At 43.5% G+C, this 9005-nt stretch overlaps 2 non-coding genes across 2 annotated transcripts; both read left to right on the forward strand.

Annotated features, from left to right (window-relative positions):
• The first annotated feature begins 3832 nt into the window (after window positions 1-3832).
• On the forward strand, window positions 3833-3914 carry trnas-aga (transfer RNA serine (anticodon AGA)). The gene has a single exon. It is a non-coding gene; the product is annotated as a tRNA-Ser (tRNA).
• Window positions 3915-8656: 4742 nt separating this feature from the next.
• trnas-aga (transfer RNA serine (anticodon AGA)) lies at window positions 8657-8738 on the forward strand. Its single transcript has one exon. It is a non-coding gene; the product is annotated as a tRNA-Ser (tRNA).
• The last annotated feature ends 267 nt before the right edge of the window (window positions 8739-9005 follow it).

A 9005-nucleotide genomic window follows, 5' to 3' on the forward strand; every position in this document is an offset into this window, starting at 1 on the left:
AGATATAGTTATATACAGTTCAGTGGGGGACAGAGTTTAGTAGGGAGACAGCTGTAGGGAAAAAGCTGTTCCTAAACCTGCTGGTTTTGGTCTTGATGCTCCTGTAGCGCCTCCTGGAGGGGAGGAGCTGGAAAAGACTGTGGGCAGGATGGGAGGAGTCCTTAAGAATGTTGCGCGCCCGGCCGTTCTGGACCACCTCAATAGCAGGTAGTGGAGTCTTTGTGATGCGTTGGGCGGTTTTCACCACCCTCTGCAGTGCCTTCTGGTCTGCGACAGAGCAATTCCCATACTAGACTGTGATACAGTTGGTAAGGATGCTTTCAATCGCACAGTGGTAGAAGTTGCTCAGGATGTCAGTGGAGAGGCAGTTTTTCTTTAGTGTCCTCAGGAAGAAGAGGCGCTGATGGGCCTTCTTGATCAGGCTGGAGGTGTTGGTTGACCAGGACAGGTTCTCTGAGATGTGGGTCCCTAGGAACTTGAAGCTGGAGACACGTTCAACAGCCATGCCATTGATGTGGATGGGATCATGTGGCACGCTCTTCTCCTTCCTGAAGTCCACAATGAGCTCCTTGGTTTTGCTAGTGTTGAGAAGCAGGTTATTGTCAGCGCACCATGCAGCTAAGTGCTCCACCTCTGCCCTGTAGTCAGACTCATCGTTGTCACTGATGAGCCCAATCACCGTGGTGTCATCTGCAAACTTTATGATGGAGTTAGATCCATACACAGGCTTGCAGTCATGAGTGAACAGGGAGTAGAGGAACGGGCTCAGCACACAGCCCTGGGGTGCACCATTGTTGACTGTGATGGTGGTGGAGCAGTTGTGGCCTGACCTAACATTCTGAGGTCTGTTGGTCAGGAAGTCCATGATCCAGGTGCAGAGGGAGGGACTGATGCCAAGATCCCCAAGCTTAGTGATTAGCTTGGAGGGAATGACTGTATTGAATGCTGAGCTGAAATCAACAAACAGCATCCTTGCGTATGTGTTCTTGTTCTCCAGGTGGGAGAGCACACAGTGCAGTGCTGTGGACATCCTCTGTGCTTCTATTGCTTCGATAGACAAATTGGTGAGGGTCCAGTGTGGGGGGCAGGCAAGTCTTGAGGTGAGCCAGGACCAGTCGCTCAAAACACTTCATCACAATGGGTGTGAGTGCTACAGGGCGATAGTCATTTAGGCACGCTGGAGAGGAGTGTTTCGGCACTGGCACAATGGAGGTGGTCTTGAAGCACGCTGGTACTACTGTCTGGGCAAGGGACAGGTTGAAGATGTCTGTAAAGACGCCTGCCAACTGCTCAGCGCATGCTCTGAGCACACGTCCAGGTATGCCATCAGGGCCAGCAGCCTTGCGTGCGTTGATTCTGCTCAGTGCATTATGGACGTCAGCGGAGGAGAGTGTGAGGGTCTGATGGTCATCAGAGGGTTCTGTATAGGCAGCCTTTTCCTTGTTGCTCTTATCAAAGCGGGCGTAAAAGTCATTTAGCTCGTTGAGGAAGGACACATTCATGACTGCCGGTGTGGAGTTACTGGGCTTATAGTCTGTGATGGCCTGAATGCCCTGCCACATGCATCGGGGGTCGGAATTGACAAAGTGTTCCTCCACCTTCAGCTTGTAGTCTAGCTTGGCCTTCTTGATGCCCCTCTTCAGGTCCGCTCTGGATGTACTATAGGCCTGTGCGTCACCTGATCTGAATGCATTGTTACGGGCCTCCAGCAGGAGCCACACTTCCTTGTTCATCCAAGGCTTCTGATTGGGGTACGTGGTGATCTGTCTCTCCGTTGTTACACTGTCAATTGTGGTGTTGATATATTCCAGTACTGAGTGGGAGTAAGAGTCAATGTTTGTGTGAGAGCCACAGGTAGCCTGAGAGGCAAACATACTCCAGTCTGTGTCTTTAAACCTGTCCTGGTGTACGGAGTCCACCCCTGCTGGCCACACTTTGATGGTCCTCACTGATGGCTTCACACGGCCGATGAGTGGAGAGTACTTGGGGGTGAGGAACAAAGAGAGATGATCAGATTGTCCCAGGTGGGGGAGGGGGGTTGCTGTGTAGGCTCCAGCAATATTGGTGTAGACATGGTCCAAAGTTTTATCCCCTCTCGTGTGGCAGGAGACATGCTGATAGAATTTGGGAAGTACTATCTTGAGGTTGGAGTGGTTGAAGTCACCCGCCACAATAAATACAGCCTCTGGGTGTGCAGTTTGTTGTTTGCTAATAGCCACATGCAGTTCGTTCATGGCAAGCTTAGCATTAGCATCTGGGGGAATATATGCAGCTGTTATTATAGTTGAAGTGAACTCCCTCAGCAGATAGAACGGTCTACACTTCACCATGAGAAACTCAAGGTTAGCTGAGCAGTGTCTTCCAACAATGACAGAGTTTGTACACCAAGCCTTGTTGACATAAATGCACAAACCACCGCCTTTTGTTTTACCGGAAAGTTCTGCTGTTCTGTCTGCCCTGAGAGTGAGGCGTCCGGCTAGCTCAATAGCATTGTCGGGTATTCCGCTGTGTAACCATGTTTCCGTGAATAACATGACGTTACAGTCCATAAGTCTCTTGTCGTTGGTGATTCGAAGTCGTAACTCATCCATTTTGCTTGCCAGTGACCGCACATTAGCGAGGAAAATGCTGGGAAGAGAAAGCCGGTGTGGTGTTAGCTTTAGCTTAGTTCTTAGACCTCCACGCTTCCCCCGTCTTTGTTTACGGTCTCTGCGCCGCCTTCGAGAGCTTCCGGTCGGCCGGGTAGCCTGCGTAGCGTCGGGTGTTCTTCTGAGCTCAGGGATGAGACGAAGATTGCTGATAAAACCGTCGGAATACTGCAATCTAATATCCAAAAGCTCTTGTCGGGTGTAGGATGTTAAAGAGAAGCTGTTCTGAATGAACAAACCCGAAATGAGCAGGAATATCGCTGCCAATTTGCAAAAACTGAAGAGACGCTGAGCCTCGCGTTGTGCACGCGCCGCCATCTTGGTCTACTGGGTTGTCATCAGTCTACATCTTTCTCAACCTTTCAACAGCGTTTGACACAGTGAACCACAAGACTCTCTTGTCCACCCTCATGATTCTTGGAATTCATGGTGCCACATGGCAGTGGTTTTGCTTCCTACCTGGAAGGTCGGTCATATCAGGTGACATGGAGGGGATCCACATCTGCTTCCTGAAGACTCTCCACTCGGATCCCACAAGGCTCAGTACTTGGTCCTCTTCTGTTCTCCCTCTATACTCGATCTCTTGTTGTGGTTATATTCTCACATGGGTTTTCATATCACAGCTATACAGATGACAATCAACTCATCCTCTCCTTCCCTCCCTCAGACATTCATGTTTCTGCTCAGGGCTCAAGATGTCTGGCAGACATCTCATGGTGGATGATGGCTCATAAGCTGAAACTTAATCCCAGCAAAACTGAACTGCTTCATCCCAGGTGATTCATCCCCATGTCAGGATCTTGCGATCTCCCTGGACAACTGATCTCACCTTCAGTTACTGCACGCAACCTTGGGGTTGCCCATTGTTGCATGTTCAGATATTGAAAAAAAATCCATTGAGGTTTCCCAGCACAGGTCAGAAGACTGAAGAGTAGGTCTGAGGTTCTGTTTGCCAGAAGATGGGTGAAAACTGGTCATTGCTTTGATTCTAAGGTTCATTTTACAGCTCTGGCTTGATTTTACAGCACTGCCCATAGATGGTTGCACACTGAACCAACTACATTGCCTTCTTGTGTTGTTGGCGTAAAACCTGAGCACGGTCCCTAACTGAAGCCTGTAATTTCTGAAATGAAGTGCATCAAAGCATGTTCAGGTATTGTTCAATGGTGAACTTAGTAGGTGTGGTAGTCGTGGCCGAGTGGTTAAGGCGATGGACTAGAAATCCATTGGGGTCTCCCTGCGCAGGTTCGAATCCTGCCGACTACGCTAGAGTTTTCTTTCTTTTTTTTTTTGGTCAAAGGGCTGCTGAAACCTGGTTTGCGGTGTCTGTTACCCAAGCTTGTATGACAATGCACTGCCCATAGGTAATTGAACAGAGAACCAAGTGTGTCACCTGCATGTGTGCAACATACGACCTGGGAAAGGATCACAACACAACTGGCCTCCATGCCAGCATGTCAGAATGGCTGAGTGTTCTAAGGTGCTGTGTTCAGGTTGAAATCTCTTCTAGAGGTGTGGGTTTGAATCCCACATTTGACATTCTATCCCTTTGCTGGACTTTAGTGATGGTGTATTGATCTCATACTGAAGTCCATTGTTGCATGTTAAGATATATATATAACAGGCCAAAATGGACTGCTAGTGGTGGGGCAAAAGGAAGGGAAAAATAAAGGAAAATCATTTATTGCTTTCATAAGTCTTTTCACTTCTTTTATTCACTTTTCTACTTTTCACTGAAACAAGTTACTGAAAGGTCAACACTCTTTCACCTTGTTTTCCCAAAAGTTCAAAACACATACCAATAATATTCCGATTTGTCAACACGAATGTCTTTTCACTTAATATAAAATTCTTTGTACACACTTTCATAAAACTGAAAGACTAACACTTACTTTACACTTATTTCTCCAAATACACTTTATTCCAACTGACATACCATTTATATTATTACTTATCAAAGATCATTCTTTCACTTAAAGAGCTGTTCTCTAAACATATTCACTTACTTCCATAAAAATTAAGGTTCAAGGTTCTTTATCTGTCACATACATACATACATACATACATACATGTGATGTATTAATGTAGTGAAATGTTTTTCCTTAGTGCCTCATCCCACAGTGCAACAGTGATACATAATAAAACAGAATATAATGAATAAAATAGAGTAGAATCTTCTTGTCCATAGTTTGTGTATGTGTGTGTGTGAGGTAGAGTAATATGCAGACTTCTCAAGTGTCCTCATTCAGTAATTACACGGACAGCTTACAAGTTACAACGAAAGCTTGAAATAAATTAAAACATTTATAGCGTTTAAAGAGAGTCTTTCCACTCTGTGATGGTCTGCCCAGATGATGGACAGTACCTTTTTCCTTTAACCTGGGTATGGCCAGTAAGTTTGCTTTTCGACTGACCATGTTTTGCACTGATAGTGGTAACCTTCTTTTGATTGCCACTCCTTTGTTGGCTCCCCTCATGCCTTTCACAGTCTCCAGGCATGTTGTCAATCCTGAGACAGCAGTGTTGGAGCTGATGGTTGATGACCCTGCTGATCGGACAACCAGTCAGAAAACCCAGGCCAGGACAGTGCTGGACCCCAGGCCAAAAAAGATGTTCGTATGCTGCGTGACTGGAGCTAGTTGCAGTTCCTACCCCAGTGTCTGTGTGTGCAATGGAAGACCCTGCAGTCCCAGAAAGAGGGCTGTTCTTACACAATTACGTTGGTCGAATTACTGCCTCACCCTCACAATTTTCAGGCTCCTGGAACTCAATGACAGCATGTGCATATTCCACAGGTGAAGATGGGAGCCCTCTAGCTTTTGGCAGTGAATCCTTTGCCAAACTGCCCTGCTGGGGAAGCTCCACTCCTTGCAGCCAAGTGTCCTGGTCAGTTCTCTTCTGTCTGTCAAGCAGTCTGGAAAAAACACACAAATATTTTCAATTTCAGAAAAGCACAATTGCAAAGGTTTTTTTTAAAATTACTTTTTTAATCATCAGAATTTAAATGTATACAGTTTTCTTAATACAATCAACTTGTAGTTCAATACGTTTATATTTCTAAAGTACCATTGCTCATAACAATATATTACATATATATTCAGTTTTTTACTATTGACATAAACCTAGGAAGCTGAAATCCATCTCACCAAGAAGACACTGCAGTGTTTATTGTTTCTAGCACCAAGTTTGGTCCGGTCCAGAAGCTTTATGCAGTCTTCAAGCAGCTGCTTGATGTGACTGAATGTCTTCACAATTTACTAGGGAATGGGAAAGGTTTTTCCCTTGTTGTCTTTAGGCCAATTTCTTGCTTCCTTGCATTCTTTAAAAAGCTTGAGGGCAATGCATTCTGAAACCCTTTTGACATCAGGGCTCTGGGCAGCCTGGCCATGAGTCATGAACAGCCTGTGGATAAAAAGATGCATTGATTATATTATGTATGATCAGTATTCTATCAATTAGCTTGGTATGGTTCAAGTCAAGTCAATTTATATAGCACTTTATACAATACAAATAGTAATAGTTGATTCCAAGCTACAGCACAAGTCAGTTTTTTTAAATTGATGGTATTTAGCTTACAATGATAAATACTACAGATAAAAACAGCATGTAGTTTGACTGGCAGTAGAAGTCTAACTGATTGTTAGGGTCTGTGCTATGGTCTTAGCTGGTTGAAGAGGGCTGTTCATTAGAGCTCTGTAAGTCTGTAGACTAATTACATTTGTAATTTACAAAACCATTTAGTGATAAGCAAGTGTGAGGTAGCTAATAGTTGGAGTTGAGGAGAATATCACCTCTAAGCCTTTGTATAAGGTCAACACCTGTAAGGACTGCCCACTGAATGCCTAATAACATGTTTCCCTTAGATAGAATGTTTTCTGGGACATGGTGTGGATCAAATCCAATGATCGTGTTCTCTTGGAATCTCTGTTTGTGTTTTTGTATTCCCCATCACTAGTTTTCCCTGCTGATGGTCATAAATATGGCAGATGATCGGAAAAAGTCACTTGACAGAAACAGATAAATACTAACATACTCCTAACACAAGTTATATAATGATTACACAAATCACAAAAACACAGAAAATGGAGCAAATATCACCACAATTTTTGAGGTAGGAAAGGATTGAAGGTCACACACCTGTCTCACTGCAGCAATCCCTGTCAACATAAATCACATCTGGCTCTGGCTCCTCAGCATCTTGTAGCGCTTAACGATGCTTTGACACAAGTCATCTAGGCCAGCTCCCTCCCCAGTGGTTTCTTGTTTACTCACATTGTCCCTTCTGACCAATATTTTAAATAAATATTTCTTCTACTATTTAAATATTTTATTTGCATATTTAATTAATTGCTCTGTCTAAATAGAAAAATCACATATTACACCTGCAAAATCACAACTGAGTACAAAATTAACAAACATTTTATTTGAGCTTTTTATATTCTCAGTGTGTTTAATATTTGTTAAGTCTTGAAGCACATGAATTTACCAGATATTTAGGAAAACAATAACATTTTATTACACTTAGGGCCAGTTTTACCAGTCAAAAAAGTTTTTCATATATTAATTCCCCAAAACACCTCATATCAGAACAATAAAGAAACAGGAACAATGCATATATACTGTATACATGTATAGTAGTCAGGATCATTGAAAACACTGTCCACAGTTTCTGACATTTCCTTTTCCAAATCACTCACATCATCCAAACACTGTGTTAACACTTCACTCACAGTGTATGTTGTGGTAATTATTCTTGTAGACTGAGAATCACAATGCTCATACAGAAAGCACTATTGTACTGTACTGTGTGTGTGTATGTTCTTTATAGATTTGCCCTTCCCCATGATGAGTTCTCTGAATTCTTGGGTTCCTGCAGAATCCATGAGAATCAACAGGTCAAAATGACCCCAGACATCACAGGTTGGGTCAAAATGTGTACACGCATTTCAAAAACTCTAACACAAGATGTGCATGTTTATGAATTCATCTAATAAATTCAGCAAAAGTCAGAAAGATTCAAGGTTTAAAAATATGATTAGCATATTTATCAGAGATGTCGAAGTTGCTCTGGGGTCAGTTTGACCCCAGACATAGGAGTTATTCGGTTAAGAGCAGTGTGGAGTTTTCTCTTTTACTGTTTGAATCCAATATATTGACACCCAACCAACTTTTTCCAGCTGTTTACCTTCACTTAAGACATAATTAGTTGTCTTTAAATGAAATACTAGGCAGGACAGGAATTTTGTTAAATTTTAAGTGTATTTGACTGCTCAGACGCCCAACCAAGTTTTCGTGCCGAATTTCCGTACCAAGTTTTCACGCTCATCAGAAAAAGCCATCTCTGGCAGCTTATTTTTTCACTTTTTTTTTTTTTTTTTAAACTCTCTTCACTCCGGGCAGTCGGGATCATGAATGGGTCCGGGGACCACTTTTTCTCTTTTTGTTATTTTAATCACATCCTTTGTCATGTGACTATGTTCCAGGCAATGGCTGTTTTGCCCTGTATTTTCCCCTGAGTACCATTCGGAATTGTTAGGACTTTTGTTAGGAATAATTGTCATGACTTGTAAAAAATTGTTCTGAACAGTTTGACAGTCTGATCACTGGAGTGTGATTAAGCGGATGGACTTGAAATCCATCGGGGTCTCCCTATGCAGGTTTGATTCCTGCCGACTACGTATGAATTTTTAAAAAAATGTTTTTTTGTTTTTTTTTGGTCAAAGGGCGACTGAAACCTGTTTTTGCAGTGTCTGTTACCCAAGCTTGTATGACAAACAGTGGAGCAGTTCAAAATCCAGGTACGTCCTTAACAAAAACTGCTGTTCTCCTGGAGAACTTGTGGTTAAACACTGCAGAGTTTGCTTTTAACGCACTGCCTGCATTCAGGTTCAAAACTGGTCATTGTAGTCCATTTACAGCACTGGCTTGATTTTACAGCACTGCCCACAGATGGTTTCACAATGAACCAACTGTTCAGGCATTGTTCCACGCTGAGCCTGACAGCTGCTGTAGTCGTGGCCGAGTGGTTAAGGCGATGGACTAGAAATCCATTGGGGTCTCCCCGCGCAGGTTCGAATCCTGCCGACTACGTCAGATTCCTTTTGTCAAAGGGTGGCTGAAACATGGTTTGTGGTGTCTGTTACCCAAGCATACATGTCAAACAATGGAGCAGTTCAAAATCCCGGTATGAGTCCATATTCAAAACTGCTGCTTTCCTGGGGCCTATACTATGCCGGTTTAGGAGGTGGCTAGACAGGTAAGTTTCAGTTTAGTTTGTGCCAACCCTGGGTTTTAGGCAATATGAGAGTGGCTCGGCTTTTACCGGTGTTCATCAGCCATAGTAACTTGGCTTCACCA

This window comes from Pangasianodon hypophthalmus, chromosome 5, assembly GCF_027358585.1.
Source record: "Pangasianodon hypophthalmus isolate fPanHyp1 chromosome 5, fPanHyp1.pri, whole genome shotgun sequence".
NCBI classification, from domain to species: Eukaryota; Metazoa; Chordata; class Actinopteri; order Siluriformes; family Pangasiidae; genus Pangasianodon; species Pangasianodon hypophthalmus.